The 25,636-nt window shown below is 40.6% G+C and overlaps 1 protein-coding gene and 2 non-coding genes across 3 annotated transcripts in view; all 3 read right to left on the bottom strand.

Annotated features, from left to right (window-relative positions):
• Positions 1 to 25,636, bottom strand: part of tgfb2 (transforming growth factor, beta 2) — a 70,992-nt gene that overhangs the window by 27,346 nt on the left and 18,010 nt on the right. The window lies entirely within an intron of this gene.
• Positions 20,091 to 20,179, bottom strand: trnay-gua (transfer RNA tyrosine (anticodon GUA)). Its single transcript is given in 2 exon segments — positions 20,091 to 20,126; positions 20,143 to 20,179. It is a non-coding gene; the product is annotated as a tRNA-Tyr (tRNA).
• trnay-gua (transfer RNA tyrosine (anticodon GUA)) lies at positions 20,425 to 20,513 on the bottom strand. Its single transcript is given in 2 exon segments — positions 20,425 to 20,460; positions 20,477 to 20,513. It is a non-coding gene; the product is annotated as a tRNA-Tyr (tRNA).

Below are 25,636 nucleotides of genomic sequence, written 5' to 3'. Positions count from 1 at the left end.
CACAAAGTAGTGCTTGTCATATATCCACAAATAATGCTCAGTAAACGCAGTTACATCCTCACAGACAGTGTAGGTGGACTGCCAGTTGAAATACACTTGGGTATTCTAGTAAAAGGAGATCTGCAGGGAAATTCCAGAGGCTAGTTGACATTGTGGGCCATAAGCAAATCACTGCATAACTGCCTGCAGGCAGTGGTATACAGCAGTCAGTCCACATTACCACTGATTTATCCAAGCTTGACATGAAAATGATCCACCACAACTGGCGCCGCTGTGGTGTGTGTGTGTGTGTGTTTCACTCCATCACATTGACTAAGACAGGAGTGAGGCAAGTGAAGTCATATATCACGCATGCATGCACTCTTGCACACACACACACACACACACACACACACACATACACATACACACACACACACACACACACACACACACACACACACACAGTGACATGGATGCTGTTCTTTCAAACAGTTACTCCCTCTGAGACTAAAGCTGATGTCACAAGAGAGCTGTCACAGGGCCCCCGATTCCTATAATCAGTCATTTCATTACTCATCACTCCCATTACCTCAAATACAAATAGCAAAGCACTAAAACATGTGGTATGTGGACATAACACAAGTTAAAGAGAGTTTATGAGTGATTGTCTTCTGTTGGTTGAAATAGCTGTTAAATATTGAGAACATGGATACGACAACCATCTACTATATGTGCCCCTGCTAGGTCTTTGGCTCTGAGACTTCATGTTAATACTTTGGGCTGGTTATCAACATGGTGGCTTCCCTTGTGTCCCTCAAAATAAGGCAAGGTCTACTTGTGACCCCCCCATCCCCAGTTGCATATCTACCAGTTGTAACCAGTTCAACCATAGATATATTTTTTTTTAAATAAAGTTGTTTACATATTGCAACCCCCAGACAGAAAATATTTTTGAGTGGTCATAAGTGTCCTACATTTGTATTTATAGCCTCCTAGTTTGGTGGGGACCTAATGAGACTTGCTATTGTCAGAGCATAACCACAACCCTGGGAAAACTTGATACTATTGTTATGTCTAGGCCAGGGGCTTCCAGAGTTTTGACCACCTGTGTATTTGAAACTACAGAGCTAACCACTCAGCTGCCAGACTAAAGATAAAGGTGGAATGGCCTACCTCTCGTTGCTGCTCCGGCACCACTTCGCTTAGTTTTCGACCAGCTCACTCCATGGTCGGGCACTGTTCAGCCTCGATACTCCATTGACAGTTCATTTGGAGACATTTGGAGACGCGGACAAATAACATTAACACAACTTGTTGGGGAAAAAATAACTTTTCATCTCCACACTCAGCAACAGATGTCTTTTCTCCTCCAACTGTCCACTCAGTCTGTCCTTAACTTCCACTTTTTAAACTCCTACAGCTCTGTGACAAAGGTAAGCCACACCCACCTCAGCCTGCCAACCAATAGGTAGATTGTGCTGTGACATTACTCTCCCATAAACAAAACAATACTTGACAGTAGACAAAGATGCAATAACACTTATAAACAGTTTCTTTTTTCATATCACATTTTCTTAATTTAAGATACAAATACACTAAGCCCACTTAAAGCTACAGGGAAAAACCTCAAACACTGTTGAATTTCATAATTTACCCTAAAAGCTCTCCTTAGTAAGATTGGCTTATTCAACGTATTCCTGATTTTCTCATTACTGTATTTCTAGTCTATATCCACGAAGTTCCACTTCCGGGATTGCTCTGGTGCCACCAGAAATTCCGCCGGATGTCCTTTTTTGCCTGGATATCCGTTACTTTCCGCTTTTTTGTGTTGGAATTTGAAATGCTTCCTAGCATTGCACACTAGTGGGCTTGACACTAGCAGTTATCAGTTTCTCTTCACTGACAAGCAAAGAAAACAGGCTACACCTTCCTACAACTGCAATGGCTGAACCTGATTTGAAGAACATTTCATGTTTGGCTGTCTGCACCGACCTTAATGGAGACTCGTTTGAAAAAGGATCTCTTATTTTAAGAAAATAGTATTTATTCCTAACAGTTTTTCAGAGGCGGTGAGCCAAGCTGTCGCTCCTCCAAAGTGTTGACCTATGAACTTGCTCTGACCTATTAACTTGTGCGTGATCTTGACGACAGCACGCAATAATCAGTCAGTGTTGCCACTCTTCGTCCATGAAAGACAAAAAAAGGGGAAGTCTGATCCTGGCATTTTTGAAAAGTATGCCACTGGTTTTTCACAACCATCCTCTCCTGTGTCAAGCAGAACAGCCCGTACTTCCACTTCACAAGCATCAACTGCGAGCAGAAACAGGAGAAGGAAATCTGGAGCTCTGAGTAATGGGGGACTAGACAACATGGCTTTGACCAAAGTCAAAGGGGCCATCTGTGGCTGTGGTTCAAGAGGTAGAGCTCTCATTCATTTATAAAAAGGTTGGTTACTCAATCCTTGGCCCCTTAAGTCTACATGGGGCTGTTATGCCTAAGGATTGGGAACATACTGAACTTAATTAATTGTGTGTGAATGTTTATTCAACATAATTTATTACAATTATGATCAGGTGGCACCTTGCATAGTCTTGATGCAACATGAAAGGGTCATTATAGTCTTGGTCAGGGCTGAGTAGGATCCTGCAGGGGGCAAACATCTGACCTTAAAGACAGGAAAAAAAATATTTGAGCTAAAACTGTTTCATTTGGAGTCGGTTTGTGAGGATTTAGGCAGCTTTAATACTCCACTTCAGCTGATTTTCCTAATTCTAGGCCATGAAAGGGGTTTTACCATTTTCAATTTTAGTTTCCAAACCTCGGTTCTCTTTCATGACCTGAACAGGTGGCAGCCATATTATTCAGCTCTATCCATGAGCTGAACAATAACAGATTCAAAGTGTGGGAATACATAAAGGAAAACATTTGCTGTGAAATAATTACGCTGTGATCCCAAGCTGTTGGGAATTCAGCTGTGACTGCATTTGCAGATGTATTGGCATGAAGAAATCCACATGTGCGCACATGTGTCTCAGCACTGGTAGTGGGTTCTGGCACCAACATCATCATTGTTATGATAACTTTCTTCTCACACACATACCGTGATATTATTGGGTGTTTTGTGTGATATTTTAAATGTTTCAGTATAATAATAGGTTGGTAGGCATGGTGCAGTGACTATTTCTGTTCTGATAATTCCCCATTACTCAGATTTATTACCGGATGCAACTGTTTACTTTCTCAATTACTTTTACAATTTGAAAATAATAAAAAGGTCTAAATATTGGTCTGCAGAGCTGACATGCTGACTTTAGGGAAAACTATTTGACCTACTTTGAGTATGTCTCACTTTTGTCATACACAAGAAAAGAAAAGGGTAGAAGAGAGTTTATTTAGAGTGAAAATACCTTTGTGTTTCAAACACAAAAATGAAAGAAGATATTAATATAAACAGTATATAGTAATTACGGCCTCTTGTCTGTTTTTGACATGTTCTATTTCTTTTTTTAACCAGTTCCCCCTTGACTTTCTGGTTAAATAAAGGTTAAATAAATACAATTTGTAAAATATATCAAATCTGAAATACAGTACAAGGTCAAATAAAATTGGCAGCAATTATACAATTCAATTGTAAGAAAATACCATCCGAATATAAGACAATCCTGAGAGTAAAAATGTTTTTGGTGTTGATAAAATCAGAATTGACAACATTTTATTTATATTACAGTTTTTCACATTACACAATATATTAGCAGAAAAAAAAAAAACGTTTTTTTATGTAGAGCACAGAGAGCTGGATAAGTGTGATAAATTTCAACTAAATCGGACTTATGGTGTGGCATTTCCGATTTTGGCGTTAATAAAAGCAACACCATGGGGCCAACTGGAGTTATATTTCTTGTGAAGCAGTTACTTAATTACAAATAAAGAGATGAATTAGTTGATTGGACTGGCGCTATTTTAGCAATAATTCTAATGCATTTCATCTTGTACATGGTCACATAGTTTGGTAATTAATGTTACACAACAGAGTTTGCACTGCAGTGTGTTTTAAAAATTAAACATGAGACTCCACTTTTTGTTAAAAAGAAATTCCCCTTCATAAAAAAGCTGAATATTGAGTTATAACCGAGCAGTCTGATATGTTTAGAGGTCTGTATGGTTATACTGTAGCAACATGGTGTCACTTTCAGGTGATTCAATGAAGGTATGTTAAAGTACGGCAATGGGCACTTTTCAGAGGCTACCGATTGAAACCACATGCAAAAGTAGTGTATAGCGCAATTTTATTTTAAATGTTCTGCCATATGAACGAAAGTGCCATAACATTTGTTCTGCAAACACTTAACATCAGCATTTTGTTTATACAGTAGCAGATAAATAAAATATTTAGTGTAAATCTCAACTTAAACAATGTAATCAAAGCAAATACAAAATTAAAGCTTATTGCCACTGCCAAGGGCATTCATCCTGAGCCACAATCATAACATTAAAACAGTAACTCCGAGGTAATTGTAGTTTTCCCAGTGATGTCCAGTAGTCCCCAGTGAGAGCAACAGCGAGTGCACATTGTAAAGTTAACTCTCCTTTTCATACAACCTGTGTATTCTTCTTGTGATGGTGCGTCTTGAGGGAATCTCATACCTGCCGTCATTTGTTGCGATTCTCAGAATGTTTCTCAGACCAACGTCTTCCACAACACAAATGGGCCTGCAGTCTGTAGCTATCCACTTCGCTATGGCATTTGTTAGCTTCTCTTGCCTTTGTTTATCTATACTTCACTATACATCACAACTATACAATATACTATACAACGCGCCACTGTTTGTTTCATTGAATGATTTGCTGGTATCAACTGTGTGTATTGCACTGATATATAGTGATATTTCTGACTGGAAGTAATTATTTTCTTTTCCGGTTCCTGTAAGTGTCAGCAACAGACTTTTACAAAATAAAAGCCTGTGAGCAACAGACTTTTACAATAATAAAAGAAATAATAAAAACTGCGTTAATGCACGAATAAATAATTGACGGCATTAATTAATTAATGAGTTATCGCGATAATAATGCGTTAACTTGCCCAGCCCTATTTAAAACCAAACCAAAACACAACATAATGATATCTTTTGTAGTTTAGTCGTTTTAACTACCAGCGAATCCAGTAACAAACAATGCAAGATACATGTTTCATATCGCTGTTAGTAGTGGTGAAAGTAATATGCTACAGTATTGTAAAATATTACAGTTTTCACATTAGGTAATGCACTTACCCAACATTTAGAGAATCATTTTCATAATATCTATCCTATGTGTATTCAAATTGTGATCAATGAAGACATCCTCCACAATTATTTGGCCAAATTAGTTTTTACAGTATTTAGATTTACATCTCTGGCCTCTGTTGGTGCCCATGGCCACCTCTCTGACAGATCCCTTTTAACAAGCTCTTCCTATTCCTTGCTGTCCATCGTGCTCCATGTTGAAGGAAATTGCCAGTGTTTTCACACAACATGCGCAACATACATGTTTGAAAAAACAGCCATTTTGATGATCTTCTTTGAGTTTTGTACTAAGAGTTGTGAGGTTTTACCACATACTTATACACCTATAATAGTCCCAAAGCAATAACAAAACTAATTAACCTGAAACAAAAGTGAGAGTAGGATTAAAAAGTGAGGGGAGAATGTCCCCCTTTTTTCCCTGTTCTGTGCGCACATTAGGGACAGAAAGCAAAATTATGTCCTGAGAACGTAAGTGCTGTTGGGGACCAAGAGTCTGGTTAAACCTGATTTTAACCAAAAGGCCTCAGATTAAACTGACCTCTGGATACAGGACACACAGGTGGTCAGAGACAAAGGAACATTTGGCCAAGACAAAGGAATCTTGGCCTGCATGTAAACCCCAAAGCCAGGATAATTCACACCTCTATGCGAAGTGCCAGCCAGAAGGGAAACTCCTCACAACTGGCAGGAAGTCAAAGGACTACAAAAGTGTAGTTTTCACCCTTTCAAGAGTTTCGAGTCTTCCTATTGGTTCAGCGGGACCATAAACACAGCAGGTGGGTCTTAACCTATAAATAACCTGGCCCTAGGAAACTCCCTCGTCTTCACCTGCAACTCTGTTGCTGAAAGGAGGCGCGCAAGCGCTTGTGCTGAACTTCCATTTTCTGGAGAAAGTGGATTTTATTTCGGTGGATCCTTGAAAAGTGTTTTCATATCTGCAGTGAGAAGGAAACAATGTTTTTCTTCTCAAAGTCGACTAAACTTGCCCCCTTGCTGCTTTTTTGGAGGGAAGTTTCTCCGTGGCCGCTGACGAGCGCCAGGGACCCGCTCTGTTTCATTTCTGTGGAAATCTATGGACAGAAACAAACGGACTGAACACACCGTGAGAAGGCTTACGTCTGGGCAGAGATAAGTAGTGTGTTTATTAATGAGCAAAAGGGGTTTGCTACCACTTGTTGCCATTAATGTGATCTGATTTAATCATGTACTGGTCCATATGTGATTATTAATCTGTGCTGTGAATGTATAAATATATCAATTATACCGTTGGTTTATGTTGTGTTAAGTAGCTGGGTATAACTGTAATCGCTACCTGCTTAAATCACTCCTTTCACGGAGTTATTACTTACTGTCTGCGATAGAATCGCGAAAATCAGCTGTTAGCCACTGAGGTGGTTATAGTGACGTTCTCCTCAGCAAAAAAAAGTCTCAGTCTGTCCTAAACTACACGTTGGCCCAGACCTGAGTGGCTGAGGGGAACTGGGTCATTATCGATAACTAAAGATCAGAGTGCCTCTTTTTCTTTACTCTTCTTCTCTTTCTTCTCTCTCTCTAACACACACACACACGACACAGGCTAGCCGCGTAGCTCCCGAGCTAACGCTGTAGGCTAGTTTCACACGTGGAATCGGCTTACGTTCATACAGAGCTAACACAGGAACTAGCTACCATACTGGCTAAGCGTGCGCGTTGCCTAGCAACCCCCGGCTCCTTCAGCCCCTGCCCGTGCACCCAGCACCACTACCGCCCTCTTGAGGCTAAATAGTTTGTGCAGCTCACAGGAGTAGCCATTTTTGGAGTTGTTTTTGAGCTAGAACTACACTTCGACACCGCCCCCTCCTTTTTCACTCACTCTCTCTCACACACACACTCACACACACACACAGACACAGACGTGTCCATGCTGCTTTGTTTTTGCTTTGTTTTTGGTTGTGATATTGTAAAAAGGTATATAAGTTTATTATTGAAGGATTATTGATTAGCTACTGATAATTGTGACGTTAATAAACCTTATTATACTTAATTAGCAGTTGCTTGTGATTATTTGTGTACTTGTTGTAATAATTGCTGGTCGAACAGGTCCGTGCTTGGATTCACCCCTTCCTTTATTTCCTTTTTAAAGGATTACCACAGAAATGAGACTGTTCCACAGTTTGATTATTGGTCCCTGACTTGCAGGGTGGTGCCCCGTTTTGATTGTTTGTCAATTTGATAAAGGTATTAATAACCATATTCATAACTTTATTAATATTGATAAAACATCTTTGATAATTTGCCAATGATCAAATCTGTACCCTACGAGAATCCTACAGTGCCGACCAGCACTTTTCTGTGTGATAAGAGAACAAATGTAGGGAGGAAGCACACCAAGCATCACCTTATACAGTAAATAAAGTTATACCAGTGACAGAGTCTATGGGTCGCCAGAGCAGGCCATCCTACCCGAGAGTACAACTGAGCTTTGCAGTTGGTAATGAACGTCAAGGAAGCACGGTTGGCTGAGTCAACCATATGAAGACACTGAGACAGAGGCATGCATATAAAAAAAGTCCAGAACAAATATAAAAGTAGCAGCCACAAGATGTTTTTTTACATTGAAAGAGAAACACAACTTATTTCAAAAATAAAAACCCAACTTTAGCCTCAGCTTTTTTACCAGGTAAAGCACATGAGGCTTAAAGGTGAGGGAGTCATCAATTACAATGCCCAGTTATTTGTAAGATGTAACCACCTGTATTTCACTAGCGTCAAGAGTGACCACAGAGGGGACATTTTGTGGTCTATTTCTGGAGCCAGTAAACAACTTAAGTTCGGTCTTATCTGCTTTCAAAACAGGTTTTAGCTGAAGAAGGGTATTTTGGATGACAATAAAAGCATTTTGCAAGTTTTCAATAGACAAAGCAGTATATCATGGTATCAGCAGCATAAAAATGGAAATTAGCATGTGAGACATTTTGATTCAAATTATTTATGTAAATGATGAATAAAAGTAGGGCTAGTACCGAACCCTGTGGTACACCCTTAAGGATGGGTAAATTATTGGAATGAAGACCGTCATGTTTAATGCACTGAATCCTATCACTGAGGTAGATTTGGAACCAAGAGACTGCTTCCTCTGATAGTCCTGTATTGAGAAGTCTACATTTTAAAACATCACAATCTACTGTTTCAAAGGATTTGGACAAATCAATAAACATTGATGCACAGTGTTGCTTCTTATCACGTGCAACAGAAATGTCATTCACCGCCTTCAGTGCAGCTGTGATGGTGCTCTGTTTTTTTTCTAAAACCTGATTGAAAAGCAGATAAAACGTCATTGGTGTAAAGAAAGTCTTTAAATTGTCTTTAAGTTGAAAGAATGATAACGAGAGCAGCAGATAGGAACAGGCTGCTACAGACAGAGGAGGGGTAGGAGGTGTCGGGCGCGAGAGAGTAAAAGAACAGCCTGATAATAAGATGAGAAACTGAGAGCAAGAGAGAAAAAGAAAAGTATCTATAGTGAGGGAATGTGAGCTCCTGTCTGGTTCACTGCAGACACCTTTGCCCAGACACTCACCTGCCAATAGTAAATTGAAAACAACTATGCACATAATCCCTGGGAACTAAAAATACCCAGCGCTTTGAAGTCCTCTCCACCACTGCCTGTCAGTCTCCACAGGCCAAATTCCCAGCAACAGATAAACACATATACACAACACAGATACATGTTCTTTATGCACTGTGTAATGTGGTTATTAATCTATATAAACAAAGGCACACATATGCATCTACAGATACTGAAGGATGCAGATTTACATATACCCTGTGCGTACATGGGCCCAAGAAAATTCACAGAAACCTCGGACAGACCCAGGCTCTTGGTGGGTGGTTGTCTGGCGGTGCCGGTTGCGATGAACAGTGGCAATTATAGTCACAATAAAGATAATGGAACTATGACTAAAAATAGTAGTTGTAGTAGTTCATGAGGTAGCGGGCACTGCAGGGCATAGCAGGGTGTAGCAGGGCACCAAGCAGGACCACGGCGGCAACTGCAACCATGATTTAGGTGCCATACTAATCCAAGGAAAACTGCGGGGCCAGAAAACATAAGAACGAAGAATAGGAATAAGCACCCCAGAGCTAAGTTAGTAACAAGCATTTCTGGGGCATGAGTACACACAGATGGAAAGAGAGAGGAGAAAGGAGCTCAGTGGGTCAAAGGAAGTCCCCAGGCAGTCTAAAACTATAACAGCATAACTAAGAGCTCATCCAAGGCACACCTGAGCCAGCTCTATAAAGGTTGGTAGATGAATCTGACGACTATGAAGAGAAGCAGAGAAGAGAAGGGGTGCCGTGTCTGAAGCTATACACCCTCCCCCACTGGTCTAGGCGAACACTGCAACTCCTCAATCCCTAACTATAAGATTCATCAGAGAGGAGAGTTTTAACACTAGAAGTGCCGGAATTCCATAACTACTAGAACTGCCGTGAGATTCCAAATCTCTCATGATAAATACCTAATTGCGATATTGTATTATGTATTGTGTTAGGATATCTCTAGAAAAACTTAATAACACCGAAATGTACATTTTAACAAGTTTAATTATACATTTCAGTAGTAATACGTGTTTCAATAATTCATATCATGGCATAGTAAACCGTAATTATTTCATACATTCATATCCCGAAAAATATGGTGTGGAAATTCATTCAACTTAACTCATTACAGCCAAATAACAATTAAAAGTATCTTATTTGAACATTTAGCTATAACCTAACCTGCCACTGCCTCCGTTTTTGTGTCTGCTCTGGTGCACAGCGCTGCTCGGACCGTGCGCCACTGCCCTTTTTTTCCTCCATAAACTCCGTTCTCAGCTCCTCTGCTAGTTGCTGCATGAACTTCCTCCGGGACATTTTACAGCTGGTGCGCTACTTGGAGAGGATGTGTACAGTGATTCCAGCCAGCTCGAGGATGTATAAAGTTATATGAACACATAGACAGCTACCGGCCATCTATGTGCAACGCGCCTTTCACAGAGCGAGCGCCCAGTGTTTGCCTTCTGATTCAGAACTGAATCCATCCACACCGTAGTAGCCTACATTACCGACTCTGCCTTTGCCTTCGGCCTATCAGTGATGCCCACACTTGTTACTCGAGACCGCTAGTTATGTTTCTCTGATAGAGACTATGGTAGTTACTAAGCAACCAAGATGCGTCTTCAACCGCGCGAATGATTAAAAACAATACCGCAAAAATCTGAGCGGTCAATATGACCGTCTATGGCTGAAATAGGTAAAAGTGATTGGATTTTCTTTGCCTTTTGTGTTATGTATGTAAAAACTATTTTAAATTAAAATAAAGACTCTTTTAGGAAAAGTCAGGCAGCAGCAGGATTGTATTTTTTTATTCAGCAAAGTTATAAATTTCAAAACGGTCAAAATGACCGTCATGACCGTTCTAGTGTTAAGTTTACTCTTAAATGTGTGGACAGTGTCTGCCCCCCGAACCCAGACTGGGAGCTGGTTCCACAGAAGAGGAGCCTGATAGCTAAAGGCTCTGGCTCCCATTCTACTTTTAGAGACTCTAGGAACAGGGACTCTACATTCTGGGAGCGCAGTGCTCTAGTGGGACAATAAGGTACTATTAGCTCATTAAGATATGATGGTGCCTGACCATTAAGAGCTATGTAGTCAAGAGAAAGATTTTAAATTCAATCCTGGATTTTACAGGAAGCCAATGCAGGGAAGTTATTACAGGAGAAATATGATCTCTTTTCTTAGTTCTTGTCAGTACATGTGCTGTGGCATTCTGGATCAGAGTTCACATTTGGCAGCAATATTGTTTTGCATTTAGCAACAATGTGATGTTTTGCAGTTTGCACTAATTGGGAGAATGTTAATTATGGCGTTATGAGGTAAACATTTGTTTTGTATTTGTTATTTTGGCCCCACAGAGCCTGCACAACAGGATGCAAGGTCTGTCATGATTCAGCAATGAGACAGCAAGTCTTTTCTTCTTTAGTACCTCAATATTTGGTCTGTATACTGTACTGTATGCTCATGTTACAAAATACAGTTATTAACCCTTAAAGTAAAGCATTCTTCATGTGTTCTGTCATATGGCAATAGCCTGTTTACATTGATTCCAACCAACAACTAATCAAAGCTGATATTGTATGCTAATAGGATAGGAGTCATAATAACATATTACATGCTTTGAATTCCTTATATATGCAGTGTTCTAAGCAGCCTGGATGGAACGCAGCAGCTGATACAACCCTAATTATAACCATGAGAGACTTGAGACTTGGATTCTAGATCAAAGACTTAAGACTTGACTTGGACACTAGCTGAAAGACTTGTGAGCACCTTTGGGTCCTGCACTTCCTGACATTATGACACTATTGGCAGAAGTCTGCAGTTTCCAAGTGCCATTCTAGTTATCTATACTATTGAGTAATTTTCTATAGAATGGCATCTTATTGAGATTATCATATATTTTGAATAATTCCTATAATCAAGAACAGTAAATAAAATATTGTAAATGTTAAAAATCTCTCCAGACAAGAATGTCATTATTGGATGATTCTCAAACCCTTGTTTTAACATCCAATGCCAATGCATGCTTTCTACAATATCTGCATATGGTAACAATGGTTTAGGTTACGGAAAGCTCATGGGTAAAGTCAATAAAAAGGCAAATGTTAATTGCAGGTCTGTGACAGGGCACAAACTGATACATGCTCTTCAAAAATCTCTGTAGAGTTTAATATATAATAGTACCCCTGTAAAAGTTTGATATTCATTTGGACTGACGTTAAACTTGGCATGATGAAGGCTGTTGAATGCTTGCTGGGATGGCTCAATTCCACTGGCAAATAGACAGCATGGCACACACACACACACACACACACACCTCGACCAACCTGTTGCATAACCCAAGGCACCGGCACAGCCAGCAACACTGTACAAACTCTCATCCAGCATGTGAGCAGCCGCACCACAGCCCAGCACCAAACAACCTCCTCCCCCTCCTCCTGCACTCCTGTTAAGACTATCATCTTACACAGGACTTGTGCCGTTGCTGTAAACAATACAGTGCTGGAGGAACTTGTTATTCTTTTAACTCTCTCACTCAATTGCTGTCGTTCCCTCCCTTTTGTTACACAATGCTGCTTAGCCACAGTGGCTGAGCAGTTCAAATGGCAGCAGCGTCCAGGTCTTGCGTAAGTGAACAGAGAGCGGGCTCTCAACAACAACCCTGTGGTGAGGTCCGTCACTCAGGCAAATACCCAGAGGTCTGAAAAGTTTTCAACTCTCCCTGCAGCTGCCTTCCCTCACTCCATCACAGGAAGAGAGGATTTCAGCTGAATATGGAAGATCCAGATTAAGAATTGGAGACAAAAACAACAAGTCTGGGCTGCAGTCATCACAGTTGAACGCTGGTACTTAACAGCAATGCAGAATGACAGTTAGTTACCATGCCGTCTATTTGCAGCAACACAGCAATAACACCATGACTGTAATTTCTGTTGCTGCCCTGAAAACTACAAAAAATCTAGAACTAGTAGTAGAGAACTACACAATCCAAAATAGTGACAATAACATGAGCTGAATACGGTAAAACACAAGGCTAAGAAAGAGTTTTTGCTACTGAAGAGCAGAAGACTCTCAGTTCCACTTTGCCTGGATATGATAGAAATAGTGCAAAATGTGAAAACTAGAATTACCGCCTTGCAGTTGTATGCCTTGCAGGTAACATCCATGTCTGTCCAGACTCATATAATATTTGAACAAATGTAATAAAAGGCATTAAGTGTATTTTTTGGCGAGTTGGAAGTTATCACTACAATGATGTGTGATTCCAGTAAGAAACATGAGGCTTAGGGTTCCACACTGATTGGGATTTATAAAACAGAATCAGGCGTATGTGCGGCTTAATGAATTTCAGCAAAAGAATGTGTAAGCACATTTTTGTCTTGCGTACATAAAGTTTTAGTTGTGAATCTATACAATTTTATGCATTTGGCCCCCAGAAATCTCCAGCGCTTTAACTGGAGATTGTGTTTAGATAATTAAAGGACTTCAGAGCCTTCTTACTTAGAGAGTCTTCCTAGATTATGACTAGTCTTTTTTTTTCAATTTTTTATTGTTTTTTTATATTTTCGAACATACAAAACAGATAAACACAGTTTAACAAGAGCAACAACCCTCTTCCACCCCCCACCCTCCACAGGAATCAGGAATCACACATTGCCTAGTTGCTTTCCTCTATTTCTTGTGATGCTGAGGTCATTAGGACTGATACTTGTGCTGTTGCATTTTTCCATAGGTCTATAGTTGATGACTTGGCTTTGTTAATCCTTGCTGTAGATAGCTCAAGCATAACTATGTCCAGAAAGTACGTCAACCACTGTTTTATACAAAGCGAGTGGGGGGGAGCCAGCACTGAGCCTATCATTTTCTTGGTTGCGGTTGATCCAGCTAGCCAAATGTTCTTCTGTCTCCCAAGTAAGTGTAATTTAGTCGGGTCAGCAGGAATTCAACATCCTATCACATCAGATATTATTGATGTTGTTTTATTCCAAAACTCATGCACCTGCTCACACTCCCAGACCATGTGCAAGAAAGTTCCAGTTTGTTCAGGTTGGCAGAACATGCAATAGGGAGTAGGAATGGCTTTAGAGACGTATCTCTTCTGAGAAGTCCAATATGGCCTATGGCATATGTTGAAGTGGATCTGCTGGTGATTTGGGTTCTTGGAACAGTGGAACTGATGTCCCAAAACTGTCTCCCAATTTATTACGTTCCCCTCCGGGCTCAGCTCTCGCTCCCATTTCTTTAGTATTGGGAGTTCTCCTACAGATACTTGCATCAGTTTAGCATAAATCCTGGACACTAATCCTCTCACCGGAGAATAAACAAGCCATTTAATGATTGGGTGCATCTCAAGACTGTTCCCCCATTGTACTCCATAACATTTTAGGGCTGATCTTAAGCAGAGATAAAGGAAGAAGGATGCCCTAGGGACCTCAAAGCTAGCTCTCAGGTTTTCAAAACTTAACATACTTTCATCATTGAATAGTTGGTATAAATACCTCTGTCACTCCACTGGTTATAAACAAAAGGTTTGTTACCAGACATTAAGGGTCTGTTGTGCCAAATTGGGGTGTTCAAATGGCACTTATTGGTATAGCGTAGTTGCTCCTCGACCTGTTTAAAGTTGGTCAATGTGTTGGTGATAATAGGGCCATAGGCTAGCATACATTCTTTTGGACACACACCTGTAAAGGCAAGGTATTGCAGTCTTAGACTACCAGTGAGGTTTTGCTCTATTTCTCTCCATTGGACTGTAGATGAGGGGTCCATCCACACTCTGAGGGCCCGTAGTTGAAAAGCTCTGTGGTACACTTTAAGATTGGGGAGGGCCAGGCCTTCTGTGTTTGTGTTACGTTGCAGGGTAGAGTATTTTAGCCTAGGCTGTTTATTATTCCAAATATACTGCCGAATTATGGTATCAACTTTCTTCCAGAAATGTATTGGTGGGGGTAAGGGGATCATTGTACTTAAGAAATTCAAACGAGGAACTATGTTCATTTTAACGACAGCAATCCTGGACCGTAGTCATGCCGGCAGCGCAGACCAATTGGCCAGATCTCTTTGAACACAATTATAGTTTCATAGTTGCCCTGGACAACTTGCTGTAGCGATGCGTGAATGGTGATGCCCAAATATGTAATTTTGTTTTGGGTTGGTATTGTATCACTAATAGCTGATGTCACCTGTCCGTTGTTCAACAGAAGAAGATTAGATTTATTCCAGTTGATTTTATAGCTCAAGATTCAGCCAAATTCGTTAACGATCTTAAGAATTTTAGGGACAGAGTCCTCAAGGTCAGTGATGTACAGCAAAACATCATCTGCAAATCACGATATTGAGTTGTTATTGGATTTAATCTGGACATTACATATTTTATTTTGCCTTATGGCTTGGGCTAACGGTTCAAGAGAGATCGCAAATAGCATGGGAGATACCAGGAATCCCTGTCGCGAGCCCCGTGTGACGGGGAATGGCTGTGAGTGCAGGCCATTGGTTGAGATTATGGCTGTGGAATTCGCATATAAAGTACGTACCATGTCAATGAATTTGGCTCCCAAACCAAGCCTCTCCATTACTTGGTACAAATAATTCCACTCTAGGCGGTCAAAAGCCTTTTCCGCGTCCAGTGATAAAACTGTTGCCGTTGTTGGCTTCTTCTGTTACATGGAATAATCTGTGTATATTGTCCGCAGCGTGATGCTTTGGTATAAACCCTGATTGGTCGGGGTGGACTAGCTTCTCAATAAAGCGTTGTAGGTGTAGTGCCAAGACTTTGGAATATAGGTTAATATCCGTCCCAATGAGACTGATGGGCCTGTAGTTTGAGCACTCCGTGGGATCTTTGCCCCTTTTGTGTATGACCAAAATTAGTGCAGTGTTGGTTTGTTGATGAAAGGTGCCCCTCTATATGGCCGAGGTTAAAGTTTGTCAGATGGTAGGTCCTAGTATGTCAAAGTATTGTAGCAGAAGTTCTGATGGAATTCTGTCCAACCCCGGTGTTTTCCCTTTCTTAGCTGTTTTTAACGCTGATTTAAGTTCCTCTAACATTATAGGTCGAACCAGTTGTTCTGCCTCCTCTGGGTCAAGAAGAGGCAGGTTTAGCTCTTTGAGGAACTTTTGGCACTGTGTCGGATCCGGATTGAAGGAGGATTCATACAACTTTGAATAAAAGGATTGGAAAGTGGCGGTGATATCTTTCGGATTCGTTGAGATACCTCGGTCTGTGCGGATGCTGTTGATAGCAGCTCTGGATTCACTTTGTTTTAATTTCAGAGCTAGCAATTTGCTTGGCTTGCAACCATTAAAACAGTAATTTTGCCTCACTCTGTGCCTTATGAATTCAGCTCTCCTTCTTAGCAAATCATTTAGCTCCGCTCGATTTGTGACTAAAAGAGTATGTGTAGATTCAGAAAAACATGTCTTTAGAGACTGTTCTAACGATTTACAACATTCTTCCAACTCTGTAATCCTTGCCTCTCTTTTTTCCTTCAAATTGACCGCAAAGGAAAATGTGAAATCTCTAATAAATCCTTTAGTGGCTTGCCAAATGTACGCCGGGTCTGAAACTAAGTCAGTATTGATTGATATAAACTCCGCCAGCTTGGCTCTAAACTCTGTATCAAAAGCTGTTTTGGAGAAGGGAATTGTTAAATGGCGATCTCCTGGATCTTTCTCCTAACATATCACAATGGAATGTGGTTATCAGCGCATTGTTATCAGACAGAATAGCTGGTTCTATTGCTATGGTGTGGAACATTGCCTTAAGCTCACTAGAGCTTATGTCCTGTCTCTCTTAGTTACGCTGTTATAGTTTTAGACTGCCGGGGGACTTCCTTCCTTCCTTTGACACACTGAGCTGCTCTCTCCTCTCCCTTTCTATTACCATTTGTGTGCATCCCGTCCCAGAAATGCTTGTTATTAATCCTAGCTTCTGGGGAGTTTACTCCCCGGAGTCCTTATGTTTTTTCCCCCAGCGTATTTCCTTGGAGAACGTTGGCACCAAGATCCTGGTTGCAGCTGTCGCTGTGGTCCTGCTGCACTCCCTGCTGAGCTCAGCGGTGCCCTGCAATGTCATGCTGCGTCCTGCTGAACCCTGCTGCTTCGAAGTCACTGTTCCATTATTAATTTGACTATTATCGCCACTGTTCATCATATCCCCAACCAGCCCATCAGACACCGCCTACCAAGAGCCTGGGTCTGTCCGAGGTTTCTTCCCAAAAGGGAGTTTTTCCTTGCCACTGTCGCACTGCTTGCTCTTGAGGGAATTACTGGAATTGTTGGAATTGTTGGGGCTTTGTAAATTATAGAGTGTGGTCTAGACCTACTCTATCTGTAAAGTGTCTCGAGATAACTCTTGTTATGGTTTGATACTATAAATAAAATTTAATTGAATTGGAGCACAAAATATAATCAATGCGGGAATGGGTGAGGTGACGTGTGGAAAAGAAGATGTAATGGCGTGGGAAGAAACTTTCATCATATGTAGCCGGTGCATATACCGAGACAAAGGCTATTTTCCTACTCCTTATTGCGGCTCAACACATCTACTAAATGCTGCTGATACGACCGAGCTGTGACGGAGTTCTGTTTAAGCTGCTTAAACAACTAGCAATCGCCGCTCTGTAGCACAGAGTTTTTACCGCTAGTTACTACGAAGGAGCTTGCTACAGGTATGCTACATTCAAGAGATCATGGGATGTTAATGTACGTTACTCAGCAACAGATAGGGGCAAGGTTGCGCAATAAAGTTAAAATGATAGAAAGGGGAGAAAAAATCGATTTAAATCTTAAATCGAATTTATTTTTTTTAAATCGGGGATTTTATTTTTAGGCCATATCGCCCAGCCCTAGATGTATATCAGGTTTTGGAGACAACACAAGACTTATTAAAGTTAACATGATGTATCTAAGCTCAAGTTTGACTGCTATAGAAAATGAATACAGAATGCATGTCACAGTTTCTAACACTGTACAGTATATTCACTTTGAGGGATCAGTATGAGTATTTACTGTCTGTAGCCCTGTATAGCCCAATAGCTGAGCCATGCATTAACTCTGGCAGGGTTCGGGGCTCAACTCCAACTGGGATCATCACTTATGCTTGAAATACAGATATTCAAACTGCAAAAAACTGTCCTCTAACAGTGTTTACAGTCTGCAGCTTATTTGCACCTCTACAGAGAAAAACACTGTATGAGTAGGGTATGTATGGATTTATCTAACTCTGGGGGATACGGTGAATAAGCTAAAGTCTCAATAAGTCTGTGTGTTCCTTCCTCCGACTCAGAGGAGGAGAGGTTAGTGAGGCCAGCATCTCCACGGCAGATGACAGTGCGCACGGATCCGCTGCGCCAAACATGGATTATATAATGAAATAGTAAATAGGCCTAATGTAACATACATATGTGCAGAATTAAGACAGTCAAGATGGCCCAGTGTTTGGTGAACCGGGTAAACCTTGTTCACTTAATAGCCTACAAATCATCCACGGGATCAATTACGCATCACATGAGTTTGCCCACCCAACACACTGTTTGTTCCTGGGGAGATGGATCCATGTGTCCTGCTTCCTGTGCGCCATGGATATCTGGGCCTCAGCAACTACTAACTATAAAGATACAATTTGCATGTTCCCAGCATTAGCACAACAGTTTGCGATGGTTATTGATGAGTCTCGAAGCTCGAGTCCGAATCAAGTCTGAAGTTGTTTTGGTCGAGTCGCAACTCAAGTCTGAAGTCAGCTGTATGTGCGACTTAAGAGTCTCAGACTTGAGTCCCCATCTCTGGCCTAAACTATGGAAGCCCTTAGACATAACTATACAGTAGTATTACGTTTTCCTAGGGTTGTGGTTATGCTGGGAAAAACAAATAGGGGAAGGTATGCAAGACAAACACTTTTTCCCACTTGATCTGACGTAGGCTTCTGTATGATGACGTTGCTTCAATACAGTACAGTACCGTATAGTACAGTAACTACAAAGTAACTATATAAAGTACAGCGGTTGGCACAGCCCCATGTTTGGAGAAACACACAGGAAGCTAAGCAATGTATGCTGTGGTCGCCACGTTAGGTCGGAGCCGAAAAAGTTTGTTATTGTGTGACTTTTGTTCTAACTAACCGATTGAGGCAGCGTTAGCCCCTTGTTCTGCGAGGTAAAATTACTGTTTTTGTCAAAGGACTAATGGCTTTGAATAGAGCGATCTGTATCGCTGTGGACCGGGGTACCAACAAAGTGTGTTTTAACCACCTAAAAAAGGACCACCGAAAGAGGTAGTTTAAAGTGTAACTACCGTTTTTTTTCAACCTGGACCCTATTTTCCTATGTTTTTGTCACTAAGTGACTGATGGGAACAACAATCTGTGACGCTGGTCCAGTATTAAGCAAGATCGCTGCAGTCAGCAGGGGTGAAACAATCTACAATGTAATTTAATATGGCAATTGTGAAGCTTGTATTTAACTTCACTGAAATGAAAATATGTTGACTCTATACACGCTAAAAGTATTGTTTTTTTTAAATGGAGTTTGGTGGGTTTAGCGCTAGGGACCTCAGAAGTTTCTAGTTAGACAGATAGGTCTTTAAGCAACACTATGTAACTTTTAGCTGCAGCTGTAGTTCCAATGAGACAATCTGTAGGGGGACCGAAGCGGTGGGTCGCGCAAGCTGTAGTTCCAATTAGACAACCTGTAGGGGGACCGAAAAGGGAAAAGTTACAGTGTTGCTTTAAAGACATTTTAAAAAGCCCTATCTCTGTATGGATCCTTTCCATATTGTTGTCAGACACTTAGAATAATAATCTGAGCCTTTCAGTGGCAAAATAAAGCACTTTTAGTAGACAATAACAGACACTGAACTGATTTGCCCCATATGGTTACAATGCACCCTGGTCTGTGGCTGTACGTTACAGCGTTCACACTTAATACTGGACCAATTTCAAAGATTGTTGTTCCCATCAGTCACTTATACACAAAAACATAGGAAAATAGGGTTCAATCCAGTTTGAAAAAAAACGGTAATTAGCCTTTAATAAGCATATGCAATATTTTCACCAGTTTACCTTGCCATCAGAGAGCCCTTTCTGACGGGGAACTGAGAGCATTACACACAGCATTAACGTTACATTGCCACCTGTCTTAACCTACGTATATGTTCACTAAATAATGGTGCAAAGTAACTTTCCGATGAAACATCATCATCACTCTCCATCTCTATAATACTGCAACACAATTAGCAACAATGAAAACTACTTCCTTCGAGCTGGAATTGAATCGGCAACCTAAGGATGCCTGCAATTATCAACCTACAGTCCTCCGCTCTACCAACTGAGCTATCGAAGGGAACACAGCATGTAAATGGTACGATAACCACCGAACCTGATGCCCAAGAGCGTTTGTATCCTCCATATCTGAAGAACTAGTAAACAGAGTCTTCTATTACAAAGTTTTGAACGTGACAAACAGCCACCTGTCTTAACCTACGGTATATGTTCACTAAATAATGGTACAAAGTAACTTTCCAATGATGCATCATCACTCTCCATCTCTATAATACTGCAACACAATTTGCAACAATGAAAACTACTTCCTTCGAACCAGAATTGAACCAGCAACCTAAGGATGCCTGCAATTATCAACCTACAGTCCTCTGCTCTACCAACTGAGCTATCGAAGGGAACACAGCATGTAAATGGTACGATAACCACCGAACCTGATGCCCAAGAGCGTTTGTATCCTCCATATCTGAAGAACTAGTAAACAGAGTCTTCTATTACAAAGTTTTGAATGTGACAAGCAGCCACCTGTCTTAACCTACGTATATGTTCACTAAATAATGGTACAAAGTAAACTTCAGCTTATGATGCACTTTTCACTGGTCTTTTCAAAAAGCAGAAACAGGCTACTAGGCTACTTATCCCGAATCCTGCTGCTAGAATCACAATAAATGAGAGCACATCACTTTAGTTTTATCATAAATACAGTGCCTTCTCTTCTAATTTTAAATTGAAATTATTGAATGTAAAGCTCTAAATGGGTCAGGACCAGCGCACATTGCAGATACCCTGTAGTTTTATGTGCAACATTCTTATTTCAGAGATTATTTATTTCAGATTTGTTAGATGTTTAGAACATACAGTGTTTGGCTATTTTTACAAGCCTCCCTTCACATGTCAACAGTCGTCACACTACTGGGTTTATTTAGAGAGGTGCAGAGGAGATTAGCCAGGGGTTCACACCATCCATCACACACTCACATCACAAGACTCAAACCCAAGTGATTAACACATGGCCATAACAACACTTTCACTCCAACATGAACCACACACCTTTGATTTTCGGTCATTCCACACAGTCTTTCACAAATACACAGAACACCAGAAGAGAACCAGCAGGGCCCTCTAGTCTCTCAGAGAGAGCCTTCATCAAGACCAAAGTTTGGAAAAATCAAGCACAGAGTTTGCCCCCTATCATTTTTGCCGTTATAACTAAAATACGCTCCATGGGGTGATATTATAAATAACCATTCACATTTTATCTCTGGGTTCTTTATTAATAAAATAATGATTTCAGCCAGCTAGAAGTCCAAAGGGAAGCTAACAATTGCAGGGGCATCAACGATCGAGGAAAGAGTGGTTATTGTTGCTAGCTTGTTGGTAAAAACCATTTCCACAATAGACATGTGAAAGAAATTATTCTAAAAAGATACCAGGAGATGTCATAGTACCCACCTATGCAGGGAGGACTTGCTATTTAGCCAGGAGTTTGACATGGGTCTGAGATGAAATAGAGTGACTTGGCTGAGAGTTGAACCCAGACCTATCATAGCTTGCTGTATTTCATGACTTGATCACATAGATGATTGGAAAGGAGGTGCCACCTTCACTATTTCACCTAAAATTGCCAACATCATTCCTCTTCTTTACAGTTGTGTACGGCAGAGCTCTCTGTGCTATTAGTCAGCACCCTAGAGGATGTAGTATGAGTTATATTTGGGGATTGCCTGGTGGCTTAAGGGTTAAGGTGCCACCCATGAGCATAGTAGCTTTGAGGAGGCTCTGGGGAACAATCATATCAAATGGTAGAAAGGAAACCAGTTTACAGAACAAAACTATGAAATTTACAGTAAAATTTATCTACTGATGAAAACCATTTCATATGGTTAAAATAACCTAAAATACTATACCATATTATTATGATTAAAAACATATTCTGCAATATATTGCAATTTACCTTTTTTCCAACTTCAAAGTATCTTCCTAAAGGAAAACTGTGTCAACATGTTTTATCCAAAAAGATACATTTCACAAAGATTAAACTGCACCATCTAGCGGACTGAAAAAAACAAGTGATTTTATTTTTCTTGTACCAAAAAGTTCAATTCTCATGCACAATTTATAAAATAAAAAAATCGATAATTGGCCAGTACTGCCACGTAAAATAGTGCGATACGTCATAAAATCAATGTTTCCCATATAATTTCAATTCATTCAGTCACAGCGGGTCGATGTCCATTTTCAGTGCCTTTTCCCAACCCACTACGTCACACACAGTAGATATACAGATTTTAAATTTGGGGAAAAGGAATACTGGTACCAGATAAGTAATCAGTAGTGGCAGCTAACCTGAGTTGAGGTATTAGAATCAGTATTGGGAGGAAAAACTTTGAATGACTTGCATCCCTACTTTATTCATAGACATGTTTTAGCTTGAGGTGGTGGTAGGACAGATGGGTTTAGTCCAATGATCACAGTTTGCCACAACAGTACACACACTTGTAGACACATAAAGCTTAGCATAAATTCAGTCAGTATCAGTAGCTTATGTTACACACTCATTCTCATTTCCCTCTCTCTCCCTCATCTCCTGCTACCCCTTATAACCATAGCTACAATCTCTATCAGCCAATCACATTTTTGCTGTAAATATTCAAATGTTCAAATCTGTTGCTGTCATCTCTCATTTCAGCGTGAATAGTTACGAGTGCGACCCTCTGTTGTGAGAAAGTCTGGTGGGACATTGTGGTACTACATTACAATATAAGGTGTATGACTTTATAATATAAGCTGTGTGACTCTACAATATAAGCTGTTTTAAAGTTTAAAGTTTATGAAAAAGAAGCTTTCTGCAAAGTGAAGTAATTGTTTTCTTGTGCATTTCGCCTTCAATGGATAGGATGGGTTCCACTAGGGCTGGGCGATATGGAGAAAATCAAATATCACGATATTTTTGACCAAATATCTCGATATCGATACAGAGACAATATTTTAGTGTCGACTATTGGTGCTTTCACAAAATGAGATTTTTGATAAATAATCATCAGTAATGTGGATATAATGACTATGTGGGTAAAGGCAAATAATAGAACAGTTACAACAGTCCGGTAAGTTCAGAAAATGACATCACTTTACTATAATACAGTCTTTAAAACCAGTAAAAGACAACACTTATGGCATATTACGATATAACAATATCCAAAATCTTTGACGATATCTAGTCTCATATCACGATATCAATATAATCTCGATATATTGCCCAGCTCTAGGTTCCACCATCCATTCCGACATACCCCCACTCCGACATTGATGTCTAACTGTCGGAGTGGCAGCACTTCCATTGTTTTCAACGTCCCACCACTCCGAACCTTTGTTTCCATTAGGGTTAGGGTTAGGGAATAGCAGCATGTCGGAATAGCGGCATGTCGGAATAGCGGCATGTCTGAATAGAAGCATGTCGGAGTGGCGGCATGTCAGACTGGCAACAGGTAACCGGATAGGACAGTTGTGGGCAGGATGGTGGGGAGCGAGAGGGGAAGACATGCAGTAAAGGGCCATAGGTTGGATTTGAACCCAGGGGCTGCTGCGGTAAGGACTGAGGCTTGATACATGCAGCGTGCGCTCTACCAAGTGAGCTACCAGGGCGCCCCCATTGAGAAAAAACGTGTCTAAGAGACCGTTCGGTATTTATGGCATAGACCACCGGAGGAAAATAGGGGAGGGTCATGTCTTTTATTCTTTGTTGATGGGAGGGTCATCCAATTTGTTTTAGTCTAGGGGGGATGGTCACCCAACTGTTGTATTCATGAAAACAGCAAAATGTAGCTTGTTTGGTGCATATTAATCCATGTAACTCTCTCAGTCTCGGCTCCTATCGCTAGCAGATGGGTTTTTTGAGCTGTAGCTTTAGAGACTGTGGGATTTCCCAAACTGAATAAATCCCGCTTGCACATATAAACTCAAAACTGCTTTGCTAGCTCCATCATGTTGTAACTGAGACATCTGCTGAAAAAATAATTTTATTCATCAGCATGATTGCCATAACTAAGGAGTAACTTAGTATTTGAAGTAATGCAGGAAGTGTGCATTTAGTTTCCATGCTTATTGGGTTTCCACAACAATGTTAGTGAGTAAATCTACTGAAATGGCCACCACACCATAACAGAGGATTGTGATGCGTAAAATGAGAATGCAGAGGTTAAGTCACATATTACATGGCTATAAAAAAAAACAATGAGCATATATACGTCTTTGCCAAGTGTAAACCAGTACAAAAGGCATCAATAAAATGTTGGGGAGGGTCTCCCTTTTTCCCATCTCATTTAGGGAGGGTCAGGTCTGTTTTGGCTAAAGATCCCAAAACTCCTCCGGTGGCCCCTGAAATAAATAACGAACAGTCCCTAACACCTTAGCAACAGGTCCTAAAAAAGTGAGTCATTATCAAAAAGAGTCATTGATTGGAAGAAAAAAATAGGTGAAGGTTCTCTCCACCTCCACCTCCACCTCAGGATATTTAAAGCAGTGGGCACACACTGCGTCTCTGCACTGATGCAGGATTTGTGTTGTAGTGTGTGTGTGTGTGTGTGTGTGTGTGTGTGTGTGTGTGTGTGTGTGTGTGTGTGTGTGTGTGTGTGCGTGTGTGTGTGTTTCTACGGCACTTCTGAAAAAAGCAGTTTAAATCAAATGCCACACGAAAGCTCTCAACCTACTTCTGCAGCATAATTTAATGATTTAATTTGATATAAATATGATATGGTAATAACATGGATATGATAAAAAACATTTCATTAAAGTTAGGGAAAGATGGTGGTTATTCTCCAATAATAAAAATGTCAACTACTAGAATGAGACGGAATGTGAAGCTTTGATGCTGAACGTGAACATTTATAACATTTTTAACTAACAATCCAACCTTCACATCCTTACTTTACAATGCACTATATGATATGAACATCACTACTTCCTGCATGGACACTGAAAGCTCCAACTGAGCATAATCACTGTTTTGCAGTTCAGTATAAAAATATTCTTTGTATCATTCAATAATAACCAAATCTTATATTGCCAATGCAGCCTGAACACAAGCCCTCAGTTGTCTCAGTCAGACTCTTTAGTAGGCTGCATGAGACTAAAGGACTGTTTTGTGAATGCGAGCTCACAGGCCGCTGTGGAGGAACCTGGAACTCTATAGCACTCCAGAGACATACAATCAGCTGGAGGGCACACAGGCCACAAAACACAGACATTCTGTCCATTTAGCTCAATTATAGCCCACAAACAGGGAAGCACTGTGTCAACCAGCCCACATTATAGAGCGCAACTTAGTTCTGGGGAGCTTATTTCCCGGAGTCCTTATGTTTTCTCGCCTCGCAGTTTTCCTTGGATTACTGTGGCACATAAATCACGGTTGCAGCTGCCGCCGTGGTCCTGCTCGGCGCCCTTCTACACCCTGCAGTGCCCTGACTATTTCTAGTCAAAGTTCCATTATCTTTATTATGACTATAATTGCCACTGTTCATCGTAC

The sequence above is a fragment of the Perca flavescens genome, chromosome 6 (genome assembly GCF_004354835.1).
Source record: "Perca flavescens isolate YP-PL-M2 chromosome 6, PFLA_1.0, whole genome shotgun sequence".
Taxonomy (NCBI): domain Eukaryota; kingdom Metazoa; phylum Chordata; class Actinopteri; order Perciformes; family Percidae; genus Perca; species Perca flavescens.
This window is presented reverse-complemented; position numbering and strand designations above follow the sequence as displayed.